At 38.3% G+C, this 16,136-nt stretch overlaps 1 pseudogene; it reads right to left on the minus strand.

Annotated features, from left to right (window-relative positions):
* Window positions 1-1,825: 1,825 nt before the first annotated feature.
* LOC127185419 (actin, cytoplasmic 1-like) lies at window positions 1,826-2,903 on the minus strand (annotated as a pseudogene).
* Between the last annotated feature and the right edge of the window lie 13,233 nt (window positions 2,904-16,136).

Raw genomic sequence — 16,136 nt, forward strand, 5'->3', positions numbered from 1 at the left:
AATAAACACTTGTATTCTTTGTAGTTCAGTGCATGTAGATTTAAGAGTTAACTATATATAGTTCTTATTACAGCTATTTTGTGCAGTTCTTCTAAATACTTTCTTTTATTACTTGAATGTCAGAAATCAACTCTCTAAGCCATGTTAAACAGGATCTGTATAAAGCTGATCAGACTTAATAAAGTATTGTGTTCAAAGGAAAATACAGATTCACCTAGGATTAAATATATTGTTTTTAGTGTTTCTGGAAAAGCTGACAAAGGGGTGACAATTAAGAATGAGCTCTTTACTCTAATTAAACATAGTGAGTCATACACAAAGGAAAGACATGAAAGCACGATGGAAACTTCCTGTGAAGAAGGAGAGGTTCAGCAGGGCAGAGAGAGGAATAAGAGACAGTAATTGGGGAGGGAATAGTATCAAAGCACATTATGTATTTATGAAATTGTGGAGGAATAAAATGTCTTAAAAGCAAGAGTTCAATATTCAAGGAAAACCTCACTTATAGAAACTAAAGCTGGATATGGTGGCACACACCTTTAGTCCCAGCATTCAGGAAGGCAGAGGAAGGTGGATCTCTGTGAGTTTGAGGCCAGCCTGGTCTATGAAGTGAGTCCAGGACAGCCAGGGCTACCCAGAGAAGCCCTGTATCAAAAAAACAAAACAAAACAAAACAAAACAAAAATTAAACTCACAATTGAAATATAATTTGTTTGTCAATGTTTTTATTGTGTCCAGTACTTCTAGACTACTGGCTTTTGGATCTTGCTTATTTGAGTTCAATAAGCTGCTTATAGTAGATGACAGTTGACACAGAAACCCCAAACTGGTCAAGATATGGAGAACAGGAGGCTGTGGAGTGCTGAGCCCTAAGTGGGGCATACACCATCATGCCCTTCCCACAAGGCCCAAGGATCTTTATGGACATGGGAGCAGAGAGACTGTAAGAGCCAGTGGTGGTGACAAACATCAAGGAAATTGGTTTTTTATTCCAGAAACACAGGGGGAATATGTTAAAATATATCATATAAATTCTCAAAGAACTAATAAAATATTAAAATAATTAATGTAATATCAAAAATAATGAGATTACTTAAATCTCATTTTATACCCTCCCCTCTGATCTTTTTAGTCAGTGTATAGGAAAGTCCTGGCTGCCTCAACACCTCAGTCTACTCCCAGGGAGATCAAAGACTTTATACATCAAGTTAGGGGTACAAAAAATAAAGGGCCATGACAGGTGACCATTCAAAATAAAGAAGAATAATAAAATATTAAGGCAGAAATTTTAAGAATTTCAGTATATACTTTACACAGAAGCAATACTATCACCTCCCTGGTGTGGACTCAGGGCAAGGACTTGACCATTCTTCTCTCAGGACTGGGGGCAGCTTTTGGGCAGCTGACAGACTTTCTGTAGCCATATATCTCTTTGTACTTAGAGTGACTATTAAATGAGCAAACAACCAACGTACAAGCAAAGTCCTTAGGCACATTTAGAACTTTGGGGATGCCTTCACCAACTGACTGTTCCAGCTTTTAAATCCTGAGTCAAAAACACCAAACCAAACCAAACAAACAAACAAAAAACCCCAAAACACTAAAAAAACAAAAAAACAAAAAAAAACCAAAACAAAAACAAAAAACAAACAAACAGACAAAACAAAACAACAACAACAACAACAAAAAAAAACAAAACAAAAACTCAAATAAATAAAGCCACACCAATGCTATCATATTTTTTCCTGAACAAGTTAGGTTTTGTCAAAGAAAGAGTGTAAAATGCAGCTCAGTGAGCATTGCAGTGAATGATGGAGAGACTGATTCACTGTACTCCATCCTCCTTGCTGATCCACATCTGCTGGAAAGTGGACAGTGAGGCCAGAATGGAGTCAGTGGCCCACACAGAGTACTTGTGCTCAGGAGGAACAATGATCTTGATCTTCATGGTGCTAAGAGCCAGAGCAGCGATCTCCTTCTGCACCTGGTGAGCAATGCCTGGGTACATGGTGGTGCCATCAGACAGCACTGTGTTGGCATAGAGGTCTCTGTGGACGTCGACGTCACACTTCATGATGAAACTGAGTTTTGTGGATGCTGCAGGATTCCATACCCAGGAAGGAAGGCTGGAAAAGAGCTTGGGGGCAGCAAAACTGCTCATTGCCAGTAATGATGACCTGACCATCAGGCAGCTTATAGCTCTTCTTCAGGGAAGAAGAAGATGCAGCAGTGACCATCTCTTGTTCAAAGTCCAGGGCAACATAGCACAGCTTTCCTTTGATGTCATGCACTATTTCACTCTGGGCTGTTGTGATGAGGCTGAAGACATGCTCAGTCAGGATCTTCATTAGGTAGTCTGTCAGGTACCAGGCAGCCAGGTCCAGATTCAGGATGGAGGGGGGGCGGAATACAGCCATCATAGATTGGCAGATGTGGGAGACCCCTGTGTCTGGAGTATACCACAATGCCATTGGTATGACCAGAGACACACTAGGGACAGCATGGCCTGGATATGGTATTGAAGGTTTCAAATATGATCTGAGTCATCTTTTCATGGCTGGCCTTGGGGTTCCAGTGGGGACTCAATGAGCAGCATAGAGTGATCCTCAGGGATCACATGCAATTTGTTGTAGAAGGCTTGGTGCCAGATCTCCATATTGGCCCAGTTGGTGAGTATGCTATGTTCAGTGGGGGTACTTTAGGGTCAGGATGCCTTTCTTGCTCTGGACCTTGTCACCCACAGAGGAGTCCTTCTGGTACATGGCTGCCATCATTCTCTGGTACCTAGGGTGGCCTACAATGGAGGGGATGACAGTCCGGGAAGCATCATTACCCTAGAATCCAGCTTTGCACCTGTTGGAGCCTTTGCTGAGAAGGAGATCAGTGATATCATCATCCATGGTAAACTGATGGCAATTGTGGACAGGTGACATAGGATGTGCAAGAAGCCTCCACTTGGTACATGTGGACTCTATCCCTTCCAATATCTTACATAGTGTGCAAGTACCTTCCATTGCTTGTGTACAGTGCTGAAATTCCCCAAGTCTATGTTGGCCTGTTAGTCTTTATTTTCTCTTTCTCTCTCTCTAGTTTTACCTCTAATTGGCGATTCTCTCCTTTTCCCTCTCTTGTTAGTTCTAATTTTACCTCTTATAAGTGATTGACTTTCTCAAATCAATAATTTGTCAAATGTTTCTCCCAGCTTAGTATCTGCAGTAATATGCCCCTTCATTACTCTGACAAACTACCTGACACACACAAGAGAAAGATTTATTTTGACACATGATTTCAGTACATGATCAGCTTAATCCATTGATAAGGGGGGGGGGTAAACATCATGGTAATGAGAGTATGTTATGGAGAAAGCCATCACACTTGAAGATAATGACCAGGAGAGTGGCTTTGGATAGTGTCCTCTTCTATAAATAAAAGATTAAGATGCTAGTTTTTATTCTTATTTTATTTCAAGTCAAAAAGGCTTTTGAGGCAGGGTCTCCCGTGCTTGTATCAGATGACAGGTGTTATTCCTGTTCCTGCCATCCAAGTGCTGGGGTTACAGACATGCAACTTAGAGATTCATGTTTTTAATATAGACTTAGAGGTAGGGTAGCACAAACTCAATCCTTTGCAATTTCTGTCCTGAAAAATGAAAAAAAAAATCATTTGAGTGGATAGCATGGTTGGTAAGAAATAGGTTTTTAACTACTTGCTGTGGCAAAACATTTACCATTTTAATCATTTTTAAGTATGCACCTTAGTGACATTAATTAAATATAAAATGATATGGAACCACATTTACATATTTACAATTTTTTCACCTAAACAAACTTCATAATTATATTCAGTAGCATCCCATAACATTCTGGCCATAGTCCTTGTATTAATAACTTATAAACTGATTTTTAAAGTTTCTGTGTCTTTGTGTCACTTATTTTGAGAGGTCTATCATTGGCCTGGAACGATACTGAGTGGATGGCTAGTGAGCGCCGGAAGTCTGCATGGTTCTACCTTCACATCTCAGATTATGAGGATGCAACACCATGCTTGCCTTACTTTTTTTTCCTATGTGGGTTTTGGGGAATGAAACTCTGATTACAAGGCAAGAAATTTACTGAGTGAGCTATCAGCCTTTTCCTAATCGCTATTCGTTTCTGTGAACGTACCTATTTCAGATATGCCACATAAGTAGAACTATTGTCCTTTTGTGTGTACCTTATTTCACTTAACATGGTATTTTCTAAATTTATCTGTGTTGTAGCCTATATTCATTTTGTTGTTGCTGTAATAAAACTTCCTGACGAAACAGCTTAAGAGTGAAAGGATGTATTTTGGTTATAGTTCTAGAGCTATAGAGTTCATTGTGATGGGGAGGGCATGTCAACAGGTAGGGAAGGCATGATGATAGGAACAGAGAAGCCTGAACAATCATACTGAACCCACACACTGGGAACAGAAAGAGAGTAGCAAGTGAAGCCAGGGGAACCTCAATTTCCCCTAAGTGATGTATGTATGCATATTTTAGGAGACTTCTTCCATATATCTTTAGTATTATTTATTATCATTTCCTATACTTGCTCCTCTACTGTACCCTCTGCTTCCCCACGCCAATGTAATCTTTCTTGTTTCTTGTTCTTGTCCTTAATCCTTTTTAAAAATATTGTGAAAGCCCTCCCCATAGCCCCTTAGGCATTTCCTGACCTCTATGGGTATTCCTAATGAAATGTGCATATTTGAGGATTTGAAGCTAGCATTGCTAGATGGGAGAAATCAAGTGACTTTTGTTTCTCTGGGTGATGTAACCTAGAGCTAGACATTTGCCCAAACATTTCAGCATTTCATTTGTAAGTAGCTGAGAAATAAGTAATCCATTGTGCACATGCAGTATCATAATGCACCACACCTTCAGTAATTATTTATTATTTGGTGGCCATCTAGGCTGCTTCCATTTCATGATTTTTGTGAGTATAGCAACAATGATGATGGGGGAGCAGGTTTCCCTACAGCAGTCTATGGAGTCTTCTCTTCAGATTCTTTTTTTTTTTTTTTTTTTTTTTGTTTTTAAAATTTTATTTAATTAATTTATTCAGATTACATCTCAATTGTTATCCCATCATTTGTATCCTCCCACTCCTCCTTCCCTCCCGCTTTCACCCTATTCCCCTCTCCTTGGTCTGAGACCGAGGGGACCTCCTCCCCCACTATATGGTCATAGGCTATCAAGTCTCATCTTGGTAGCCTGCTTATTCTTTCTCTGAGTGCCACCAGGGCTCCCCACCAAGGGGAGGTGGTCAAATATGGGGCACCAGAGTTCATGTCAGAGTCAGTCCCTGCTCCACTTTCTTTAGATTCTGAATTGATTGTTTGAGTCCTCCTCATGGTAATGGAGCCTTTTAAACTGTCACGCTTTGTAGTCATTTTCTGCCTTTCCAGATATAGTCATAAATATAACCTGTTGAATCCATATAATGTTACTTTTATGCATGTTTTCAAGACTGGCTAGAAATGATCATAATGAGTGAGTTAACCCAGAAGCAGAAAGAATCACATGGTATATACTCACTTACATCTGCATACTAGCCCAAGGGGCATGTCCCACAAAAGCCTTCACTTACCAGGAAACTGGGACAGAGGGGAAGGCATCCTATTGGGACTCTAAATGAGAGAAGCATGGGAGAACAGCAAAATAAAAGGATCCAGAGGGTCCTAGAAATCTACAAGTAGAACAATATGATAGGCAGATTTGGGCCCAGGGGTCCCGCTCAAACTAAGGCACCAGCCAAGGACAATACAGGAGGTAAACTTTAAACCCCTTCCCAGATCTAGCCAAGGGTCAGAATATTCTCCACAGTTGAGTGGAGAGTGTGATACGACTTTCTCACGTACTCTGGTGCCTCACATTTGACCATGTCCCCTGGAGGGGGAGACCTGGTGGCACTCAGAGGAAGGACAGCAAGTAGCCAAGAAGAGACTTGATACCCTATGAGAATATATAGGGGGACGTAATGCCCCTCAGGAACAGTCATAGGGGAGGGGAATAATGGGAAAATGGGGGGGGGGAGGAATGGGAGGATACAAGGGATGGGATAAACATTGAGATGTAACAAGAATAAATTAATAAAAAAAAAGACTGATAATTTTGCACTAGACAACCAATTGGTATGCTCTTCCTAGAGAAAGCCACCTCTCCCACTCCCAGCTTTTCCCCATCCACATTGGCATGTTCTTTATTGTCCTCCTTGTTCACCTCAGGTTTGGGCAGTCATGTTAGTGAGATTCTATGGGCCCTCTGGCCCTTACAATCTTTCAGATCCCTCTTTTACAGCATTCCTTGAGCCTTAGGTGTGGGAGCATTTTATAGATCTGATCATTTGGACTGGCCTCCAGAACTCTGCATTTTGATAGGCTGTGGTTTTCTGTAGTGGTCTCAGCTGCAAAGAGAAGTTTCCTTGATTAGGGTGAAGACTACACTTATTTGTGAGTATAAGCACAAATTTTTGTTGATAACCCCTAATTTCTTTTGGTTTCTTCATTCCACCTTCCTTTCTAGCTGCTATGTATCCTAGGCTGTCCCTTGGCTCAAGTTCTTCTTTCTTCCCTTTGCCTCCTATATGCTGGGAATAATGGCATAAACCATCATGCTTTGTGCCTTTGGTTTTCTTAGATACACCCAACTTTGTCCCAACATAGGGCCTTGTTTCTTCTTTCTCTTTTTGCTAATAGTATCCCATCTTGCCTCTCAATAAAAGCACCATAAAGCTTCTCTAAGGGCTTACAGTTGAAGTAATTTCCGTTGTCTCTTATTTTCCAGAAGTGCTTTAGTTGTAGTGTAGTATATTAGAGAGTGTATCAATTCCTCCTTTGATTTGCTTCAATAAATGTCCATCTCTCTTCAAGGACAATGATTTCCTATTGGGGAAATTGTTACCTTATTTATCACCACAGGCCTTTGGAACTCAACTTGCAGTTAGATGGCACTTTGAGAATGGTCTTGACTATATTTTTAAAATTTATTTTTAAGCTCTTATGAAACATTTAAAAATGTACATGTCAGTGGAGTTCCATGATACATACATACATACATACATACATACATGTGTGTGTGTGTGTGATATGTTTAAATCATATTAAGCATGTCTGCTGAAACATGTGTTATTTCTTTATTGTGAAAACTCTCCAAATCCTTTCTTTTAGCTTTTGGAATGTTGACTACACTGCTGTTACCTATGAATACCTTATTGTGTAATAGCATTTCAGAACTTTTTATTACTACTTAACTGTAACTTATTATATACTTGATCAGTTTTTCTCCCCAGACTCTCTATGACCTGATTTACTTCAGAACCACCTTTTCACTAAATTATTAAAGTCTTTCCTCAGGGACATTTACAGTTTAGAATCAAAATCCTTTAACAGACTATTCTTTGAGCAGTATTTCTTTTTCCACAGCAAAATTGTCTAGAAGCATCTTTAACAAGGTACTGTTGGAAACAATGTGGAAATGTTTTTAAGGAACAGCAACATTCAGACTTCAGTAGAAGCAATAATTGACTCATTTAAAGATCAGTCATTTTGCAATTGCTCCAGAAAGTAACAAAGAATTACAGAAAGTGTAGAATTTAGTTACATATTTCTCTGTTAATTGACCATACACATAAACACTAGATTAGGACTGGAGGATGTAGTTAGAGAGAAACTTCTTAAATCATGCTACAAGGAAAGTAAAAAAAAAAAAAAAAAATCAAGGTCTCAAATGACATCAAGTCTGTTTTCTATCAGGCAAACTGTTTGTAAGTGGTTGTTAATTTGGCTCAGAATCAAGAATTTGGGAAGCATTAAAAATTTTCATAAAAAAGAGAAGAAATTTTCTTTATAGGATATAGTCAGAAATTTTCTTTATAGGATACAAGAGAAAGCAGTGTCAAAGCAGTTTGATTATAGTTAAAAGGTGTATAATTCCTAAGTATTGTCTAAGTACTTAGTTTTATACCCACAGAGAAGTGTAGCTCAGCTCTCTCCTCTCATCAAAGAAATTTCTTTTTACAGCAAATGAAGACCATCATGAAAACCCACAACTGGACACTATGTAGAGATTAATAGACTTTGGGGAGTCAAATCCAAATGGATACATTGACAACACATTTCATATATTTTTAGGGTTAAGGGATATGAGTTAAAAATGGATGGAAAGATTGTAAGAGACAGAACACCAGGAAGTTTGCTGTGACACAGTCTTTCCTAAAATGGTTGCATAAACAAGATAGGAACAATGGCAATATTAATAGATATTGCATTCTAATGCAAAGGTGGAAGGGGAAGGGGAATTTCTCAGGGTTCCAGTACAAGGCAAAAATAACAAACAGGCAATTAATGACTTCTGGGAGAGGGAGAATTAGCTTCTCCAAGGGATGAGCTTCTTAATTGGTTATCCAATACAAAGTGGCCATCCCTAAAACCATATACATACAAATTGGAATCAGCATGTTGTATTTATACATTTGTGCATATATCAAAGTAGAAGAGGTTATCAAGTTGAAAATGGGAATAACATAAAGGGGTACCTAGGAGAAGATGGGGGGAGAAAGAGAAGGAGGAAATGTTATAATTCTATTTTTACTAACAATGTCTTTAAAAAGCTAAGAATGTCATCAGAGAACCTCTGAGGCCTATATCACAAATTTCCCTGCATTCCTATAACCCGTATATCTGATGATTCCACCAAATTTATTTGTAAAAATGCTTTTATTTATTATTCTTTCTTGTTTTGTAACTAAAATAATTTCCTGAAGCCATTTCTACATTGAAACACGTTATTTGGACAGCTTAAATCTGTGTTCCTATGGCATATTCACTCATATTTGGCTCAAGAATAAACTCTTTCTTATTTCCCTAAAATCATGAAAAGGTATCATGTGGCTGCTACCAAATTCCTGTCAGTTTTAAATATTAATATGTTGCATTGTTATTAGCTTTCTTTCAAACAATGTATACATTCTTTTAAAATATGAAGTTCTATTTTTTTCCAGGAAGAAAGTAAGTTTATATCTGGAAATGTGTACTAAATTTTTTAAATCTCAGCTCTGCATTCTAATGGTCAATATCTAAAAAGATTATAAGACTCTAATACAATTTACTTCAAACATATTTATTCACATGATAAAAATGTATGCACTTTAGTGTATACATTTAGATTACCATTAAAACTGGGTAATAAACTGTGAACATTACAAAACATATGGAAATGGAATTAAAATTATCTTATGTTTCTTTTCTTTTCTTTCTTTTTTTTTTTCTTTTTTTTTTTTTTTTTTTTTTTTTGGTTTTTTTGAGACAAGGTTTCTCTGTGTAGCCTTGGCTGTCCTGGAATTCTCTCTGTGGACCAGGCTGGCCTCGAACTCATAGAGATCCTCCTGCCTCTGCCTCCCAAGTCCTGGGATTAAAGGCGTGTGCCATCACTGCCTAGCTAAGATTATCTTATGTATGTAGAAATTTTAGTGTTTCCTAAAACTCTAATGGATTTACTATTTTAAGTATCCATGACACTTCTATAAACCACTTTTGCTACAATTGCTCTTTGCTGTTGGCTTTTAAAGTAGGGTCAGAAATTAAAATCATGTTAGCGTATCCAAAAGGCAGTTAGATTCATGTGACCTAGCACTATTGAATTAGAGTCTCCATGGCAAAAATTTCATAATGTATCTTTTAAAACAAGTTTCTTCAGGGAATTTGGGCACCCCATTAAGCTTGGAGAATGCTAAGTTGGTCTTTCTTGTGGTGACAATTTCCTAAGAGAACACGTCTCTTGCAAAATATCTCTAATCTCTTGGCAGAAAGGGAGAAGAGGAAACAGAAAAAGTGCCTGGTGAAGAGCCCTGGTTTTTACTTTATGGATGTTAAATGCCCAGGATTTTATCAAATCACTATGGTCTTTAGCCATGTATAATGAAAGTCTTGTGTGTTGGCTGCTCTACTGTTTTCTGTCAGCCTACATGTGGTAAAGCAAGATTGATGGAAGGATGCTTCTTTAGGAGCAATGAAAGCACTTGATTCAAGATGAATGGGAAACATCCTAATAAGACACATTTTAGATACACACACAAATTCAAACACACACAAATATATATATATATATATATATATATATATATATTGCTGAGCTAGGTATATTTTCCAGAACTAAAGAACCTGAGGCAAGAGGATGATGGTGAAAGCCTGGACTACATAGCAGGAACCAGAAGTGAATGAGCCAAGCTATATTTTAAGACTTTGTCTCAAAAAAGACACTTAACCAAACAAAAGTGAATATAAAACAAATAAAGTAAATGAATAGTAGACTGACACCTGGTAATTTTCTCTGAAGAACCATGGTTGTTAATGTTGGATACTTACTAAGATGACATGAATTTATGAAGTATTGACCTCTGTGTTCCATATATGGAATCTTGGGAGATGTAGCTTGAGCATTTTTGAGATTTTTTAAGCTCTGTAGGTAAAGGATATGTGTGGACAAGTTTAAGAACCACTGTTGGAGGTAATAAAGCAGGAACTGTGGAGCTGTACTAAAGTGATATATTTTTTATGACTTTCACATTAACTAAGTGAAGCAAAAGTCAACTTATTAACTCACTTAAGATATCTAAAGTATGTTTGATTTTGAATATGCCTGGAGTTTGGAGTCAGAAAATGTGACCAAGAACATAACTTTCTCTGAACTGTCTTTTCTATGTTTACATCCTTGACTAAATTGTTTTCATATGCCAGGAAGTATGGCTAAACCAGCTACATGATTTTTAATAATCCTTATATCTTCCAGCCTTAAAGGAAACTTTGTTTCTTCTCCTTTGCTTCATAGACTTGTATTTTTATAATTCAAATACATTTTTATTGGATGGATAACTTTCAGTTTCATATAATGCAATTTAAACTTTAAACTTAACTATCATAAATACTTATTATCCATGATACTGAATACCCAGTCCCAAGATTATATCTAGAACGTAAACATGTTTATTTTAGATTAAAAATATTTAGGAAAAGTCATTTCACATTTTACTTTGTTAACTGTCATCAAAAGCTACTCTCTCTATACAAATCATTTACTGTATGATAGGTAATTGATAGCTATTTAAAAATGATCAAAGTTAGTACTTCATTGATCCCAGAAGTATTATTGCTATCTTGATTTTGAAGATTAAAATTAGAAGAGAGAAATAGGGATAAAGATGTGTTGCAGATTATAAAGTGCACGTTTGACACAACTTGCATTTCATTTTATCGTTTCCTGAAGCTGGGCTTTTCATTACATGAAACAATTAAAAAGTCTTAATTATAGTAGAAGTGATCCAGCATTCATTGGCTATTTAACTTTTATTAATAAGAAATTACTTATAATTTTTTTGTATTCCTCTTGTCTTCCAACACTTCCCTCCAATGTGTCTCTCTCTGAAAAAAGAAAACAAACCAAGAATGACAACAACAAAAAATGAAAATAAAAAATAGACACATTGAAAAAATCAGTAAACTGAGAATATATGAAAAGATTGGAGCAAAGACACTTTTAAAAGACAAATGTGAGAGAAGCTTCCTGCTGAAGCTGATGGGAGCAGATACAGAGACCCACAGCCAAACAATAGGCAGAGCTCAGAATGCTGCAGAAAAGAGGAAGGAGGCAGTATAAGCTTCAGAGGGGTCAGGGACACCAGGAGAACACAGTCCATAGAATCAACTAAGCAGGGCTCATAAGGGCTCACAGAGACCAAAGCAGCAACCATGGAGCTTGTATGGGTCTGAGGCAGGTCCTCAGCATATATATTATGGTTGTGTACCTTAGTGTTCTTGTGGTACTCCTAACAGCATGAGCAGGGGTATCGCTCACTTTTCTGCCTTTGCTTAGACCCTTTTCTCCTACTGGGTTGTCTTGTCCAGCTTTAATATGAAGGGAGGTGCCTAATCGTCATTGCATCTTGATATGTATGCCATGTTTGGTTGATATCCCTGGGAGGCCTATCCTTTTCCGAAGGGAAATGGAGGTGTGGCTCTGGGGCAGAGAGGGGTGGGGGAGAGACAGATAGGAGAGGACGGGAGAAATGGTGGTTAGGATGTATTTTATGAGAGAAGAATAAAGAAGAATAAAAAGGAATTTGAGGGGGGAGAAGATGACAGTGCACATTATGGACCGTGTCAAGTAGGCAGAGTTGCTGAGGCTGGGAAACAGACTAAAGGGATCTAATCAGAAGCATCAAGCTCCCCCCTCATTGGAACTGGAAAACTCACTGTTCAGAAGGTATAAACTTTCAACACCCTGTGCTCCTCTGAATATGAGAAAGAGAATGGACTCCGTGGGGAACAGAGGGTACACTGCAGTAGCTGCAGGGACAGCAACGGTTGGCAGCTCATCACAGCAAAACAGGTGGGCAAATGAAAGGGGACACTATCCAAAACACAGTCTAAACAAGTGGGGAGGATAAAAATAAGCTCCCATCCCCACCCCTACCCCTACTGTGGCTGGGCTTCCCCCAGGGTTGGGAACCACAAGCTCGAAGAAGCACACTGCACTCTTGAGTACTGGAGCAGTGTAATCCCCCTGTGGAACAAAGGATTAACATAGTGGAAGCCACACAGCATCTGGCATCCAAACCACTATTCTACTTTGTGGTTGATTCCTCTGAGGAGAACAAGTAGACAGAGGAAATCCTACAAAATCACAGATCCTATGTTGCAGAGCTTGAACTAATATAGATACAGGAAGAGAGTGTCTGCCAAGCCAGTATAGGAAGAAGCTGCCTTCCAAAGGTACTCACCCCTGTGACTGCCAGCTTAGAAAGCCCAAGCTCTCTCTGCAGATGCCTAAAGGAAAGAGTAAGAGGACAAATAACAAAACCAGGATAGTGTGGCTCCACCAGACAGATACTCTAATACAGCTGAATCTCAGTAAAATGACCTCAAAACTATGCTTATACAGTTATTTGAGAATTATAAAGAGGAAATGAATAGATCCTTCCAGGAATTCCAGGAAAATACAAATGAATAGAGGTCACCCAGGACACACAAGAAACCACAATCAAACAGGGAAAGGAAATGAGTAAAACGATTCAAGTAAAACAGATTTAGACAGCATTTTAAAAAAATCTCAAATTGAGAAAACTCTTGAAATGGAACAATTAAAGGAGGCAGAAGGAATCCAGCAGACAAGTATAACAAACAGAATGCAGCATATGGAGGAGAGAATCGAGAGAATCTCAGGGGCTGAAGATACAATAGAAGAAATTGATACATCTCTCAAAGAAAATATTAAAACAGAAAAATATGTGACACAAAGCATGAAAGAAATCAAGGACTTCAGAAGAAGGCATAATCTCAGGATTATAGGAGTAGATGAAAAAGATGATGCAAATCCAAGTGGATTAAAGACCTCAACATAAAACCAGAGACATTAAATCAGTTATAGGAAAAAGTGGGGAAGAGCCTGGAACATATTGGCACAGGAGACAACTTCCTGAACAGAACACCAACGGCCCAGGCCTTAATGTCAACCATTAATAAATGGGACCTCATGAGGCTGAGAAGCTTCTGTAAGGCAGGAGACACTGTTAAGAGAACAAAGCAACAGCCTACAGACTGGGAAAAGATCTTCACCAACCCTACATCTGACAAAGGTCTAATATCAAAAATATATAAAGAACTCAAGAAATTAAACACCAGCAAACCAAATAACCCAATTGAGAAATGAGGCTTGGAACTAAACAGAGAATTCTCAACAGAGGAATATCAAATGGCTGAGAAACACTTAAAGAAATGCTCAACCTCCTTAGTCATCAGGGAAATGCAAATCAAAACAACTCTGAGATTCCATCTTACACCCATCAGAATGGCTAAGATCAAAAATTCAAGTGACACCACATGCTGGCGAGGATGTGGGGAGAGAGAAACACTCCTTCATTGGTGGTGGGAATGCAAACTAGTACAGCCACTTTGGAAATCTATCTGGTGCTATCTAAAAACATTTTTATAATATTAAAAAATAGAAAGAGCCCAGAAGTATTTTCTGGAAAAGATTTTCATGACTTCTACAAGTTTTTGGTTCTCAAAGTCTTTAGTAATGGTCAGTACCAGAAACCATGTGTAAAAATCCCCTTTTCATAATGATTGAGCTATATCTAATTCTTCATTACTGTTGTTGTTATTGCCATAGATGATTCTGTCTTTATTCTGAAAACTTTCACTTTCTTTCCCAGTAGAGTTACATGAGTCATATAATGACTCAAATGGATTACAAGAAGGGGAGTGGAAGTTGTTCTCACTTAAAGCACATGGAATGAATTTTCCTTGAGATGAAGAGTTTAATTACAGGAAGGGAAAGGGAAAAAGAAAGGGAAAAGAGGTATTACATTAGGCAGATGATATCACAGTCCATTATGGAAGTAGATTTTCTAAATGTTACATTTTGATGATGATAATGGTACTATTTAAAATATTTATAGATCCACAATATTCTATGACAGAAGAATGTCAGCTTAAAGGTTAATATATTGATTCTATAAAGCTTCTGTTTTTTCCTTGATGCCAACTTACAGAGTAATGTATAAACACTCAGTAATTTCTCTTTTTCGTTTAAGTGCCAATTGAACCCTACGTTTTGAATTTGCTAATTGTTCTTCTTTGTGAATAGCAGCTGCTAAGATCTTAGAATTGATTTCATTTAAGTGAGACACAGTGTGTTTGAAGAAAATCTTATCCTTTGAATATTCAGCCAAGAAATTCCTTTTCAGGCCATTGATATGCACATTGATAAGATATTGCTCTTGCTACAGTGTTCAAGGTAGTGAAAATTGTAGGACTATTAGAATTCTGATACTCTTTTTTTTTATAATTTTAAAAATTAATTTATTCTTGTTACATCTCAGTGTTTATCCCATCCTTTGTATCCTCCCATTCTTCCCTCCCTCCCATTTTCCCATTATTCCCCTCCCCTATGACTGTTCCTGAGGGGGATTACCTCCCCCTGTATATGCTCATAGGGTATCAAGTCTCTTCGGGCAACCTGCTGTCCTTCCTCTGAGTGCCTCCAGGTCTCCCCCTCCAGGGGACATGGTCAAATGTGAGGCACCAGAGTACGTGAGAACGTCATATCCCACTCTCCACTCAACTGTGGAGAATGTTCTGACCAATGGCTAGATCTGAGTAGGGGTTTAAAGTTTACTGCCTGTATTGTCCTTGGCTGATGCCTTAGTTTGAGCGGGACCCCTGGGCCCAAATCTGTCTATCATAATGTTCTACTTGTAGGTTTCTAGGACCCTCTGGATCCTTCTACTTTGCTGTTCTCCCATGCTTCTCTCATTTAGAGTCCCAATAGGATGTCCTCCCCTCTGTCCCAGTTTCCTGCTAAGTGAAGGCTTTCATGGGACATGCCCCTTGGGCTAGTATGCAGATATAAGTGAGTATATACCATTTGAGTCTTTCTGCTTCTGGGTTAACTCACTCATGATCATTTCTAGCTCAATCCATTTATCCACTAATTTCAGGAATTCCTTGTTTTTAATAGCTGAATAGTATTCCATAGTGTATATGTACCACAGTTTCTTTGTCTATTCTTCTACTGAGGGACACTTAGGCTGTTTCCATGTTCTGGCTATTATGAACAAAGCTGCTATGAACATGGTTGAGCAAATGCTCTTGTTGTGTGCTGGAGCATCTTCTGGGTATATTCCAAGGAGTGGAATAGCTGTGTCTTGAGGAAGCCCTATTCCCAATTTTCTGAGATAGCACCAGATAGATTTCCAAAGTGGCTGTACTAGTTTGCATTCCCACCAGCAATGAAGGAGTGTTCCTCTCTCCCCACATCCTTGCCAGCATGTGGTGTCACTTGAATTTTTGATCTTAGCCATTCTGATGGGTGTAAGATGGAATCTCAGAGTTGTTTTGATTTGCATTTCCCTGATGACTAAGAAGGTTGAGCATTTCTTTAAGTGTTTCTCAGCCATTTGACATTCCTTTGTTGAGAATTCTCTGTTTAGTTCCAAGCCCCATTTCTCAATTGGGTTATTTGGTTTGGTGGTGTTTAATTTCTTGAGTTCTTTATATATTTTGGATAGTAGACCTTTGTCAGATGTAGGGTTGGTGAAGATCTTTTCCCAGTCTGT

The sequence above is a fragment of the Acomys russatus genome, chromosome X, assembly GCF_903995435.1.
Source record: "Acomys russatus chromosome X, mAcoRus1.1, whole genome shotgun sequence".
Lineage (NCBI taxonomy): Eukaryota > Metazoa > Chordata > Mammalia > Rodentia > Muridae > Acomys > Acomys russatus.